This window comes from Orcinus orca, chromosome 13 (assembly GCF_937001465.1).
Source record: "Orcinus orca chromosome 13, mOrcOrc1.1, whole genome shotgun sequence".
In the NCBI taxonomy this organism is placed as follows: Eukaryota; Metazoa; Chordata; class Mammalia; order Artiodactyla; family Delphinidae; genus Orcinus; species Orcinus orca.
Window position 1 is genome coordinate 10,405,395 of NC_064571.1, and position 14,811 is coordinate 10,420,205.

General features: G+C 46.0%; 1 protein-coding gene and 1 long non-coding RNA gene across 2 annotated transcripts in view; one reads left to right on the forward strand and one right to left on the reverse strand.

Moving 5' to 3' along the window:
• Positions 1-14,811, forward strand: part of ACOXL (acyl-CoA oxidase like) — a 371,113-nt gene that overhangs the window by 213,015 nt on the left and 143,287 nt on the right.
• Positions 1-14,811, reverse strand: part of LOC125960755 (uncharacterized) — a 228,180-nt gene that overhangs the window by 86,064 nt on the left and 127,305 nt on the right. The window lies entirely within an intron of this gene.

Below are 14,811 nucleotides of genomic sequence, written 5' to 3' on the forward strand. Positions count from 1 at the left end.
AACATGAGCCTGGGTCCTCTCTTCCCTGTATAGTTACGCTCTTGATAATTCTGTCCCTTCCACTGGTTTTGAAGACTCACATGGTGAGGACTCTGTATCTCCATCCCAGACATCTTTTTGCATCTGCAGAATCTTGTATCTTGCCTTCATTTTGGCCAGGCCACTTGGATGTCTCTCCGATTCTCACATCTAACATTTACAGATATGAACGTTTGATCTTTCCACACAGACAGACTCCTCTGGCAAGATGCTCCAACTCGGTAAATACCACACCATACACCTGCCATTCATGTGGCCTGGACTTTCTCTTTCTCATGCACGCACCCAACCCTGTTCAACCCCTTCTCCCTCTGACTCCAGGCCACCCAGGTCTCCCATCTTAACCAACTAGTCCAGCCCCTTCTCTCTCGCCTCCTGTGGGCTGTGATCACTCAGCAGCTAAAGCTGTCTTTTATTTATTTGGCTGCATTGGGTCTTCATTGCTGTGCGTGGGCTTTTCTCTACTTGCGGCAAGCGGGGGCTACTCTTCGTTGCGGTGCGTGGGCTTCTCATTGCAGTGGCTTCTCTTGTTGCAGAGCACAGGCTATAGGCACACGGGCTTCAGTATTTGCGGCACGCGGGCTCAGTAGTTGTGGCACATGGGCTTTGTTGCTCTGTGGCATGTGGCATCTTCCCGGACCAGGGCTTGAACCTGTGTCCCCTGCATTGGCAGGCGGATTCTTAACCACTGCGCCATGAGGGAAGTCCTAGAACTGTCTTTTAAAATCACAAGTCATCTTACTCCAAAGATTAAAATTATCTTATGACTTTGCACCTTAACTAACATAAAATGAATCCCCCAAATGCCTTTTGAGGTCCCAAGTCACTTGATGCCTGTTTCCAACCTTACCTTTGGGCTGCTCTTCTGACTCACCACCTCCAACCCAGCCTTCTTTCCAGTCCTGAACATTCTATGCTCCTTCTTGGCCACAGTGTGTTTGCACACGCTCTTCTCTCATCTGGATCACTCTGTCTCCATTTCTCTTCTTTACGGTTCCAAGTTAAGCCCTGAAAACTTTCTCTGGCATCTCGATTAGAAGAGGTCTTTCTTGTTTATTCTTTCCTCATGGAGCTCAGATCTTGTCTTTTCTGCACTTACCACAGATGTTTAAATTACCTGTTTTTTTATTTGTTTGTTTTTGCGGTACGCGGGCCTCTCACTGTTGTGGCCTCTCCCGTTACGGAGCACAGGCTCCAGACGTGCAGGCTCAGCGGCCATGGCTCACAGGCCCAGCCGCTCCGCGGCATGTGGGATCTTCCTGGACCAGGGCACGAACCCGTGTCCCCTGCATCGGCAGGCGGACTCTCAACCACTGCGCCACCAGGGAAGCCCTAAATTACCTGTTTTATTTGTCTACCTGACCAATGCCTGTCTCTCTCCTGAGGACAGGACCGTGTCTGTGGTTCGCAGTGTGTGGCATAGCGCCTGCAGCGCGAGACCCTCAGTGTACATTTGGTTATGGGACCCACGAAAGAATTCCCTCCCACCCACTCCCCCCAGTTCATAAGCCCTGAGAGTGCAGGGTCACCCCAAAACACACAGGACAGGGAGGGACAACTTGTCATCACCTCCATCAGAACATCCATCATCAGCTGGGCTCTCAGAAGACCCCACCCCAATCACGGCTGTCACAGGAAAGGGTGCAGTGAGTCTCTCACACACCAACTGCCCATATATGTGGGGTTTTCCCCATTCAGGGTGGCAGAGAAACATCGGTGTAAAATTAATGCAACCCTAAGACCCAGTCCTTCCTGGCTGGTCTATTTTCCATTGACCCTCCTTTAACCAATAAGATAAGATTGATTTTGTCTTTTTCTTCTTCAAATTAACAAAATTTACCCTCAATTTGTTTGCGGGATGGGGGGAAGAAAGCCTGTTTCTAATTTTTTCTGATACATTTATTAAACATAATCATATAGTAAAAAAAATCAGAGATGTTAAAAACAGCAGGAACATATTAAACTTTCAGTGTACAAAGTTTTGAATCATAAAATACGTTTCATGGGGCCCTCACTGAAATGGGACACAACCTTAATGACATTCACAATTACTTGCTAAGAGGCCCGATGTAACCCAGAAGGCAGGGCTAGAGTAACACATCTAACTAGTGTGCTCTTTCCTCCCAGATCCTGGCCTGCATGTCCCCCGAGGATGCTGTTGGCTTGGGGAGCACGGAGTTTAGAGTTCCCTCTGTCTAGTCCACATTTCTTTTTTTTTTATTTAGAGTGAAGTAAGCTGATGGAAAATATTATTCACTTTTTGGGGGATGAAATCTCTTTCTTCCCTCACTCCCCTCTTTTTTCTCATCTCCCCAGCCCCCAACCTGAAATGTATAAGCAAAGGCCCCCACTCAGGAGTCCAAAGTGGAAGAGAAGAAAAATCATGGAAACAACCATTTCATTTTGTAATGAAAACCCAAGGTGCTAGGGAGTGCCTTGAGAGGATGGCTGAGAGAAGGATTTCCTAAGACTCCAAAGGATTTATTCACATTGGAGAAGCAGTTCACATTGATTTATCTCTGGTGGAGAGCAAGCAAGATTTGAGATAACACTGCACACACACAGACACACTGCTCAGGCTGCCAAAACAAAGTACCTCAGGCCGAATGGCTTGAACAACAGAAATTTATTTTCTCACAATTCTGGAGGCTAGACGTCCGAATCAAGGCGTTGGCGGGTTGGTTTCTCCTGAGACCTCTCTGCTTGGCCTGTAGATGGCCGTCTTCTCTTCCATGTGTCCTCACACAGTCTTCCCTCTGTGTGCCTAATGTCCTCTTCTTACAAGGACAGCAGTCATTGTGGATTAGGACACACTCCAATGACTTCATTTAACCTTAATTACATTTTCACAGGTCTTGTCTCCAAATACAGTCACATCTGAGGTCCTGAAGGTTAGGACGTCAACATAGGAATTTGGGGGGACACAATTCAGCCCACAACACACACACACACACACACACACACACACACACACACGCCACACTCATGCACACACTCTCTGTCATATCCTTACAGGCCTCCCCAGAGTAAATCTTTAGTTTTAACTTGAGATACACTGGAGGCCAAAGTTTCCGGCCTGCCATGGAGCGATTCCCCACGTGACAGGCAGGGTGAGAACCCAGTCCACTCCCCCACGAGGCTTCAACCACACGTGCATCAGGAGCTCTCGGCGTGGACACAGGAGCCGAGAGCCATGTGTGATGCACGGTCCTCCTGCCGAATGGGCCTCTTTGGCTCCCCAGTTAAAGCTGAGACAATCGTGAGGCTGGAAACAGAATCCTAAGAGGGAGTGAGGGAGGCCTGTGGCTGGAAGATGGAGGAGAAATGCCCCGGGCAGGGGTAGGAGGAGAGAACAGGAAGTGCAGCCCTGGTCATTTCCCTAGAGTACTTCAGACTCTTCTAGAAAGCCCCACGGAAGAAGCAGTTTCCTTGGCATCCTAGGCACTGAGGAGGCCCTCCTCCTCCTGGGCAGAAGCAGGTCTCACAGGTGTTGGCTCTGGGAGAGACGTGCTTTGGGAGGGAAACAGTGTGATGCTGATACTGTCACGATGCCCTGAACCGTGGTTCCTGGCCTTCCTCTCGGCGCTGATGGGTCTTTTCCATCTATGGCAAGAAGAGACTGAGTGCAAATTCCTCACCTGGGATGGGCCTACCTGGGCCTTGGAGGGAGGCTCCAGGGAGGTGCCAGCTTGGAGGAGGTGAGGGCAGCAGCTTTGTCTCCAGGGAGGTGAGCGAGCGTTGACGGAGATGGCGGGGCCCTTGCCTGGCCTTTTCTACTCTGAATCTGGGGCCACAGCCCCTGTGTGTGCCGTGAACCCAAGTACGGGGGCCACTGTCGCCAGAACTCGGCTCTTCTCCCGGCTCCGGGGACCCCGTCAGGTGTCAAGTCTGTGACGAAGTGCTGCCTCTCCTTCTGGGCTCACGTGGCCACTGCAGGGGGCCGCTCTCTGCTGTCATCTCGGGCACCTCCTCAGTGTCCCTCCAAGTGCCGAGTCATTGTCCCCTGTGTCCTCCTCCCTCCACCCGCCCCCAGGACAGCTGTTTGCTGCTTGTCGCTGGGCCGGAAGGCTCCTTTCTTCCCCCCAACCTGTAAGGTCAGGCGGGCCGCGGCTGGGCTGATTCGAGGGTCCCTGTACCCTCTGGGGGAGCTTGAGTCACCCCTTGTTTGAGCCCCACCAGGAGAGTCAGGGACACTGACCGTTCAGACGACACCACTCAGCATCCGGGCCGGGAAACTGAGGCAAGGTTTACGTTAACCGTTTTGCGGCCCTTCTCGAAGCTGCAGCTGTGTTATCCTTAACTGTGTTCCATCAACTTTCAGCAACACCATACAGGAGGGCAGGTCCACGTATGAACGGATCTACCCTGTCTCAAAGTCAGCCTCATCCACCCCCAGAGGTTTGAGCCGGGATCACCTGCGGCCTCGGGTAGCAGTTTCCCTGGGCCTCAGCTGCCCCCTTGTCCCTGCCCCCTCCTCGTGCCAGCCCTGCTGCTACTTGATGCCCAGCTTGGACACTGAGATCCTGGCCCTTCTCTGCCCAGCCATGGGCTCTGTGTCCTATTCTGTCCCCATGGCCTTTGACCTTTGTGATCTCTATCAGAGCATGAGCAGCCTTGCCCCTCTGTCCACACAGGCTCCTGGGCTTTGCAACTCCTGCCAGGACGGGGCTGGCAGAGGGATCCCGTATCTTTGTCTTCTGGTTTGTCTCTTCACCTCCCCATCCACTTCCATGTCCCTCTGTCCAGACGCCTGTCTGCTTTATAGAGAAGAGCACAGGTGGGCAGCAGAGTTGGGTGGCTCGGGGTTCCAACCCCGTTTCACCACCTACCCACGTTATTTCCCCCAGTTGGTTGCAGATACTATATTGTGCCCGTATGGTGTGCCAGGTCTCATCTCCATGCTGGGGAAGCAGTGGTGAATGGGGCAAAGTCCGTGCCCTCACGGAGTGTACAGTCCGCAAGGGGCAAACAGGCAATAAATATATTTCTAAGGAGTAGATTCTAGCATTCCTATTATATAATTATAATAGAATGAAAAGCTATGATGGAAAATAGATTGCAGTGAGGAGACAGGAGTGATGGTGGAGGGTGAGGGAGCTGGTTCAGACAGAAGGACCAGAGACAGCCTCCCTGTGGTCCAGACGGGCGTGGGGCGAGGGAGACAGCCACCCGGCGATCTGGGGAGAGTGTTCCAGACAGAGGGATCAGTGTTGCAAAACCTCAGGGAAGGCTGGAGCGGAGTGGGAAAACCTCAGGGACCCGCAGCTTCCTCATCCCTAAAACCAGGGTGCTGAGACGCTGTTGTGAAGGGTGGAAAAGATAGCTCCTGTGTAACACAGAACATAAAATCAGTCCTCAGCAAAGGCCTTCACGGCTGTCCTTTCTCTCAGCTCATCCTGTGGTGCTGGTTTGTAAAGCCTTGTGAAGGTGCTGAGTGATGACCTGACATTGCAGGTGTCTCCGACCTCAGAACCCAGGACTGTCCCTCAATTCGCCACCCATACTTGCTGTGGGTGACTACAAGGTCAGCGTTCTTCCTCCTTCCCCAAATCCAGCCCTCTTACTTTCCTCTGGCTTCCTCCCCTGTTTCTGGCTTTCCTCACCCCCGACTCCCTCCTCAGTCTCCTCTGACTATTTCTCCTATGCTGTCATATCTCTCCTCCCTCTGGAACACTCCATGGCTCCCTTTGCCCAGATCTGCTCTGTTGATTTCTGGGGCTCTCCCCACCTGCATCCCTGCAACATCTACCTCCATCCTTTTGATCCTCCATTCCCGACCAGCATTTTTCTTGGGGTCTTTCTGTCTCAGGCATCCTTTTATTTCCCACATCATGAGATTATGGATGACTTTTTCTTCTCTTTTCCTTTTTTCTGGTGGGTTTGTTTTTTATAGCACTTATATATTGCTTTTAGGAATTCATTTTAAAAGTTCTTTTTTAATTAGAAAGTGTCACACACACACACACACACACACACACACACACTCTGCTTATACTCGTTTGTCCCCAAAGAGTTAGGGGCTCCACATTCAGAATTTAACCTCCTCAGGAAGATGAAAGCAAGTCCCCAGTCAGAAACTTCTCGACGTGGCGTGTCTTTCCCTAAACTGTCAGACACATTCATGCACAACAAGGATGACCATGACTTTTTTGAACCTAATTAGTTTCTAAATGGGTCACCTCAGCTATGCCAAGGATTTAGACTTTTATGAGGATGGGCCTCTCCAGCCTGTTCTAAGGAAATTAGATCATAACTCTGCCCCTGCTAGTTTCAGGAGATTGGAGGCGATGTGTTGGCCTTGGCCACTGCCTCGCAGGCAGTTGGCCTTTCTGCTGCTTCATTTTTGTTGCCTGCAAGCTCTGTGAGGGCTGTGAGCCTTGATACCTGGGGTCTGACAGGGCCCTGGAGAGTCTGGAATCATCAGGATAAGTCACACGGTTTTACTAAATTTTTAAATGAGGAGGGATGTTCAAAGCTGAGTTTCATCATCTAGAAGAGAAATAAATTATATTCCACGTGAAGAACTAACACAGGAACATAAAGCATCTTTACTTTCACAGGATTCCAGTGCCTGCTCTGTGAGAGATGGTGGGATTCCAGTGCTGATTCTGCTGCTTTTTTTTTTTTAACATCTTTATTGGAGTATAATTGCTTTACAATGGTGTGTTAGTTTCTGCTTTATAACAAAGTGAATCAGTTATACATATACATAAATCTCCATATCTCTTCCCTCCTGTGTCTCCCTCCCTTGCACCCTCCCTATCCCACCTCTCTAGGTGGTTACAAAGCACCGAGCTGATCTCCCTGTGCTACGCGGCTGCTTCCCACTAGCTGTCTATTTTACATGTGGTAGTGTATATAAGTCCATGCCACTCTGTCACTTTGTCCCAGCTTACCCATCCCCCCGCTGTGTCCTCAAGTCCATTCTCTAGTAGGTCTGCATCTTTATTCCCATCTTGCCCCTAGGTTCTACATGACCTTTTTTTTTTTTTTTAGATTCCATATATATGTGTTAGCATATGGTATTTGTTTTTCTCTTTCTGACTTACTTCTGTATGACAGACTCTAGGTCCATCCACCTCACTACAAATAACTCAATTTCGTTTCTTTTTATGGCTGCATAATATTCCATTGCATATATGTGCCACATCTTCTTTATCCATTCATCTGTCGTGGACACTTAGGTTCCTTCCATGTCCTGCCTATTGTAAATAGAGCTGCAGTGAACATTGTGGTACATGACTTTTTGAATTATGGTTTTCTCAGGGTATATGCCCAGTAGTGGGATTGCTGGGTCATATGGTAGTTCTATCTTTAGTTTTTTAAGGAACCTCCATACTGTTGTCCATAGTGGTTGTATCAATTTACATTCCAACCAACGGTGCAACAGGGTTCCCTTTTTTCCACACCCTCTCCAGCATTTATTGTTTGTAGATTTTTTGATGATGGCCATTCTGACTGGTGTGAGATGATATCTCATTGTAGTTTTGATTTGCAATTCTCTAATGATTAATGATGTTGAGCATCCTTTCACCTGTTTGTTGGCAATCTGTATATCTTCTTGGGAGAAATGTCTATTTCGGTCTTCTGCCCATTTTTGGATTGGGTTGTTTTTTGATATTGAGCTGCATGAGCTGCTTGTAAATTTTGGAGATTAATCCTTTGTCAGTTGCTTCATTTGCAAATATTTTCTCCCATTCTGAGGGTTGTCTTTTCATCTTGTTTATGGTTTCCTTTGCTGTGAAAAAGCTTTTAAGTTTCATTAGGTCCCATTTGTTTATTTTTGTTTTTATTTCCATTTCTCTAGGAGGTGGGTCAAAAAGGATCTTGCTGTGATTTATGTCATAGAGTGTTCTGCCTATGTTTTCTTCTAAGGGTTTGATAGTGTCTGGCCTTACATTTAGGTCTTTAATCCAATTTGAGTTTATTTTTGTGTATGGTGTTACAAGTGTTCTAATTTCATTCTTTTACATGTAGCTGTCCAGTTTTCCCAGCACCACTTATTGAAAGGCTGTCTTTTCTCCACTGTATATTCTTGCTTCCTTATCAAAGATAAGGTGACCATATGTGCGTGGAGTTATCTCTGGGCTTTCTATCCTGTTCCATTGATCTATATTTCTGTTTTTGTGCCAGTACCATACTGTCTTGATTACTGTAGCTTTGTAGTATAGTCTGAAGTCAGGGAGCCTGAGTCCTCCAGCTCCGTTTTCTTTGTCAAGATTGCTTTGGCTATTCAGGGTATTTTGTGTTTCCATACAAATTGTGAGATTTTTTGTTCTAGTTCTGTGAAAAATGCCATTGGTAGTTTGATAGGAATTGCATTGAATCTGTAGATTGCGTTGTGTAGTATAGTCATTTTCACAATGTTGATTCTTCCAATCCAAGAACACGATATATCTCTCCATCTATTTGTATCATCTTTAATTTCTTTCATCAATGTCTTATAATTATCTTCATACAGGTCTTTTGTCTCCTTAGGTAGGTTTATTCCTAGGTATTTTATTCTTTTTGTTGCAATGGTAAATGGGAGTGTTTTCTTAATTTCACTTTCAGATTTTTCATCATTAGTGTATAGAAATGCAAGAGATTTCTGTGCATTAATTTTGTATCCTGCTACTTTACCAAATTCATCGATTAGCTCTAGTAGTTTTCTGATAGCATCTTTAGGATTCTCTGTGTATAGTATCATGTCATCTGCAAACCATGACAGCTTTACTTCTTCTTTTCCAATTTGGATTCCTTTTATTTCTTTTTCCTCTCCGATTGCTGTGGCTAAACCTTCCAAAACTATGTTGAATAATAGTGGTGAGAGTGGGCAACCTTGTCTTGTTCCTGATCTTAGTGGAAATGGTTTCAGTTTTTCACCATTGAGGACGATGTTGGCTGTGGGTTTGTCATATATGGTCTTTATTATGTTGAGGTAAGTTCCCTCTATGCCTACTTTCTGGAGGGTTTTTATCATAAATGGGTGTTGAATTTTGTCTAAAGCTTTCTCTGCATCTACTGAGATGATCATATGGTTTTTCTCCTTCAAGTTGTTAATATGGTGTATCACATTGATCGATTTGCATATATTGAAGAATCCTTGCATTCCTGGGATAAACCCCACTTGATCATGGTGTATGATCCTTTTAATGTGCTGTTGGATTCTGTTGGCTAGTATTTTGTTGAGGAGCGTTTGCATCTATGTTCACCAGTGATATTGGCCTGTAGTTTTCTTTCTTTGTGACCTCTTTGTCTGGTTTTGGTATCAGGGTGACGGTGGCCTCGTAGAATCAGTTTGGGAGTTTCCTCCCTCTGCTATATTTTGGAAGAGTTTGAGAAGGACAGGTGTTAGCTTGTCTCTAAATGTTTGATACAATTCGCCTGTGAAGCCATCTGGTTGTGGGCTTTTGTTTGCTGGAAGATTTTTAATCACAGTTTCAATTTCAGTGCTTGTGATTGGTCTGTTCATATTTTCTATTTCTTCCTGGTTCAGTCTCAGAACGTTGTGCATTTCTAAGAATTTGTTCATTTCTTCCAGGGTGTCCATTTTATTATCATAGAGTTGCTTGTAGTAATCTCTCTTGATCCTTTGTATTTCTGCAGTGTCAGTTGTTACTTCTCCTTTTTCATTTCTAATTCTATTGTTTTGAGTCTTCTCCCTTTTTTTCTTGATGAGTCTGGCTAATGGTTTATCAATTTTGTTTATCTTCTCAAAGAACCAGCTTTTAGTTTTATTGATCTTTGCTATCGTTTTCTTCATTTCTTTTTCATTTATTTCTGATCTGATCTTTATGATTTCTTTCCTTCTGCTAACTTTGGGGTATTTTGTTTTCTTTGTCTAACTGCCTTAGGTGTAAGGTTAGGTTGTTTATTTGAGATGTTTCTTGTTTCTTAAGGTAGGATTGTATTGCTATAAACTTGCCTATTAGAACTGCTTTTGCTGCATCCCATAGGTTTTGGGTCGTCATGTTTTCATTGTCATTTGTTTCCAGGTATTTTTTGATTTCCTCTTGATTTCTTCAGTGATCTCTTGGTTATTAAGTAGTGTATCGTTTAGCCTCCATGTGTTTTGGATTTTTTGCAGACTTTTTCCTGTAATTGATATCTAGTCTCATAGCATTGTGGTCTGAAAAGATACTTGGTACGATTTCAATTTTCTTAAATTTAAGAAGGCTTGATCTGTGACCCAAGATATGATCTGTCCTGGAGAATGTTCCATGAGCACTTGAGAAGAAAGTGTATTCTGTTGTTTTTGGTTGGAATATCCTTTAAATATCGATTAAGCCCATCTTTTTTAATGTATCATTTAAAGCTTGTGTTTCCTTATCTATTTTCACTTTGGATGTCCTGTCCATTGGTGAAAGTGGGGTGTTAACATCCCCTACTATGATTGTGTTACTGTCGATTTCCCCTTTTATGGCTGTTAGTATTTGCCTTATGTATTGAGTTGCTCCTATGTTGGGTGAATAAATATTTACAATTGTTACATTTTCTTCTTGGATCAATCCCTTGATCTTTACGTAGTGTCCTTCTTTGTCTCTTTAATAGTCTTTATTTTAAAATGTATTTTGTCTGATATGAGAATTGCTACTCCAGCTTTCTTTTGATTTCCATTTGCGTGGAGTATCTTTTTCCATCCCCTTACTTTCAGTCTGTATGTGTCCCTAGGTCTGAAGTGGGTCTCTTGTAGACAGCGTATATACAGGTCTTGTTTTTGTATCCTTTCAGCCAGTCTGTGTCTTTTGGTTGGAGCGTTGAATCCACTTACATGTAAGGTAATATCAATATGTATGTTCCTATTACCATTTTCTTAATTGTTTTGGGTTTGTTATTGTAGGTCTTTTTCTTCTCTTGTGTTTCCTGCCTAGAGAAGTTCCTTTATCATTTGTTGTAAAGCTGGTTTGGTGGTGCTGAATTCTCTTGGCTTTTGCTTGTCTGTAAAGTTTTAAATTTCTCCGTCAAATCTGAATGAGATCCTTGCTGGGTAGAGTAATCTTGGTTGTAGGTTTTTCCCCTTCATCACTTTAAATATGTCCTGCCACTCCCTTCTGGCTTGCAGAGTTTCTCCTGAAAGATCAGCTGTTAACCTTATGGGGATTCCCTTGTGTGCTATTTGCTGTTTTTCCCTTGCTGCTTTTAATATTTTTTCTTTGTATTTAATTTTTGATAGTTTGATTAATATGTGTCTTGACATGTTTCTCCTTGGATTTATCCTGTATGGGACTCTCTGTGTTTCCTGTACTTGATTAACTATTTCCTTTCCCATATTAGGGAAGTTTTCAACTATAATCTCTTCAAATATTTTCTCAGGCCCTTTCTTTTTCTCTTCTTCTTCTGTGACCCCTATAATTCGAATGTTGGTGCGTTTAATGTTGTCCCAGAGGTCTCTGAGACTGTCCTGAGTTCTTTTCATTCTTTTTTCTTTATTCTGCTCTGCAGTAGTTATTTCCACTATTTTATCTTCCAGGTCACTTATCCTTTCTTCTGCCTCAGTTATTCTGCTATTGATCCCTTCTGGACAATTTTTAATTGCACTTATTGTGTTGTTCATCATTGTTTATTAGCGCTTTAGTTCTTCGAGATCCTTGTTAAACTTTTCTTGTATTTTCTCCATTCTATTTCCAAGATTTTGGATCATCTTTACTATCAGTATTCTGAATTCTTTTTCAGGTAGACTGCCTATTTCCTCTTCATTTGTTAGATCTGATGGGTTTTTACCTTGCTCCTTCATCTGCTGTGTGTTTCTCTGTCTTCTCATTTTGCTTATCTTACTGTGTTTGGGGTCTCATTTTCGCAGGCTGCAGGTTTGTAGTTCCTATTGTTTTTGGTGTCTGCCCCCAGTGGCTAAGGTTGGTTTTGTGGGTTGTGTAGGCTTCGTGGTGGAAGGGACTAGTGCCTGTGTTCTGGTGGATGAGGCTGGGTCTTGTCTTTCTGGTGGCCAGGTCCACGTCTGGTGGTGTGTTTTGGGGTGTCTGTGACCTTATTATGATTTTAGGCAGCCTCTCTGCTAATGGGTGGGGTTGTGTTCCTGTCTTGCTAGTTGTTTGGCATAGGGTGTCCAGCACTGTAGCTTGCTGGTCATTGAGTGGAGCTGGGGCTTGGCATTGAGATGGATATCTCTGGGAGATTTTCGCCGTTTGATATTACGTGGAGCTGGGAGGTCTGTTGTGGACCAATGTTCTGAACTTGGCTCTCCCACCTCAGAGGCACAGCCCTGATGCCTGGCTGGAGCGCCAAGAGCCTGTCATCAACATGGCTCAGAATAAAAGGAAGAAAGAAAGAAAGAGAGAGAGAGAGAGAGAGGGAGGGAGGGAGGGAGGGAGAGAGAGAGAGAGAGAGAGGGAGGAAGGAAGAAAGGAAGAAAGAAAGAAAAGAATATAAAACAAAATAAAGTTATTGAAATAAAAAATAATTATTAAAAAAATTTAAAGTTATAAAAAAAGAAAGAAAGAAGGAAAGAAGAGAGCAACCAAACCAAAAAACAAATCCACCAATGCTAACAAGCGCTAAAAACTATAGTAAAAAAAAGGAAGAAAAAGAAAAACGGACAGACAGAATCATCAGACAAATGGTAAAAGCAAAACTACAGAGACAAAATCACACAGAAGCATACACATACACACTCACAAAAAGAGGATAAGGGGAAAAATCATAAATCTTGTTCTCAAAGTTCACCTCCTCAATTTGGGATGATTTGTTGTCTATTCAGGTATTCCACAGATGCAGGTACATCAAGTTGATTGTGGAGATTTAATCCGCTGCTCCTGAGGCTGCTGGGAGAGATTTTCCTTTCTCTTCTTTGTTTGCACAGCTCCCGGGGTTCAGCTTTGGATTTGGCCCCGCCTCTGCCTGTAGGTCGCCTGAGGGCGTCTGATTTTCGCTCAGACAGGATGGGGTTAAAGGAGCAGCTGTTTCGGGGACTCTGGCTCACTGAGGCCGGGGGGGGGGGCGGGGGGGGAGGGAGGGGCACGGAGTGCGGGGCGAGTCTGCGGCGGCAGAGGCCAGCGTGACGTTGCACCAGCCTGAGGTGCACCGTGCGTTCTCCCAGGGAAGTTGTCCCTGGATCCCGGGATCCTGGCAGTGGCGGGCTGCACAGGCTCCCGGGAGGGGAGGTGTGGAGAGTGACCTGTGGTGGCACACAGGCTTCTTGGTGGCGGCAGCAGCAGCCTTAGCGTCTCATGCCCAGCTCTGTGGTCTGCGCTTTTAGCCGCGGCTCACGCCCGTCTCTGGAGCTCCTTTAAGCGGTGCTCTTAATCCCCTCTCCTCGCGCACCCCGAAACAATGGTCTCTTGCCTCTTCGGCAGCTCCAGACTTTCCCGGACTCCCTCCCGGCCAGCTGTGGCGCACTAACCCCTTCAGGCTGTGTTCACACCGCCAGTCCTCTCCCTGGGGTCCGACCTCCGGCCTTTGAAGCCCGAGCCTCAGCTCCCAGTCCCTCCCCGCCCGGGCTGGTGAGTGCCGGTCGGCACCGATCCTCTGTGCGGGAATCTCCCCGCTTTTCCCTCCGCACCCCTGTGGCTGCGCTCTCCTCCGCGGCGCCGAAGCTTTCCCCCTCCGCCTCCCGCAGTCGCCTCCCGCAGTCTCCTCCCGCGAAGGGGCCTCCTGATGTAGGAAACCTTTCCTCCTTCACGGCTCCCTCCCACTGGTGCAGGTCCCCACCCTATTCTTTGTCTCTGTTTTTTCTTTTTTCTTTTGCCCTACCCAGGTACATGGGGAGTTTCTTGCCTTTTGGGAGGTCCGAGGTCTTCTGCCAGCGTTCAGTAGGTGTTCTGTAGGAGCTGTTCCACGTGTAGATGTATTTCTGATGTATTTGTGGGGAGGAAGGTGATCTCCACGTCTTACTTCTCTGCCATCGCGAAGCTCCTCCACTCTGCTGCTTTTTGAATGAGCCACTGCTCGGGTTATTTTAAATCCCTGATGGCCTGGTTTCCAGGGCAGGGTGTGAACATTTCAAAAATGTCAGAACAACAGAGAACCTGTTTCTCCCTCTCTTGCTGGAAGAGACCAGAGCAAAATGATCAAGGAAAAAGTACTTTATTTCTTCAAAATTATTATTTTGAGCCTTTAGCAGGTGTGCTTCTTATATATAACAGCTTCTTCCCAAGTCTGAGGTGGTAGGTCTCATGTTCGTCTTTTCCATACCAGAACTTGAGGGGTTATTCAAAAACATTCCAACATAGCCCTTGAGCCTTGCTCTCTTCATCTGTAAAATGGGGTAACACCTACCTCACAGGGCTATTGAGAGGAGGAAAAGGATTAAGTGAAATAATAAAACGAAGTCTGGGTCAAGCACCCAGCTCAGTATCTGGCTCGTGGCAGATACTCGGTAAATGGTAGAATGCTGATGGTGAAAGTGAGTCAGCTACTCCCTTGAAGGGGAAACACTCTGGGGCCTGATCACAGTCAGAACCTGATCTCATGTGGTTTGCCCGGGAATGAGGGGGTTTACCCTGTGGTTATGGTGGGGGAGGGGAGACAAGGCTGAACTTCTCCAGGCTGGAAATGCCACCAACTTCTGTTTCCATAAATATAATCAGTTTACCTTTATGAAAGTTATGAAGGATTCCTGAGGGTTTGTGAAGATGCCTTTGCTTCTGTAAACTAACACCGTGCAGAGGGCCTGCCCGGACTGCCGTGATGCAGAGGCGGACCAGGGGAAGCAGCGGGGCATCAGAGGATGGCTCCGGGACAGGAAAGCAGGGATGCTCACAGGACTCCAGGCTCTGCAGGCAGTGGGAGCCCAGAGTGCCCACTTCTGTGACTCAAGTGGCCGTTTTCAGAAATGAA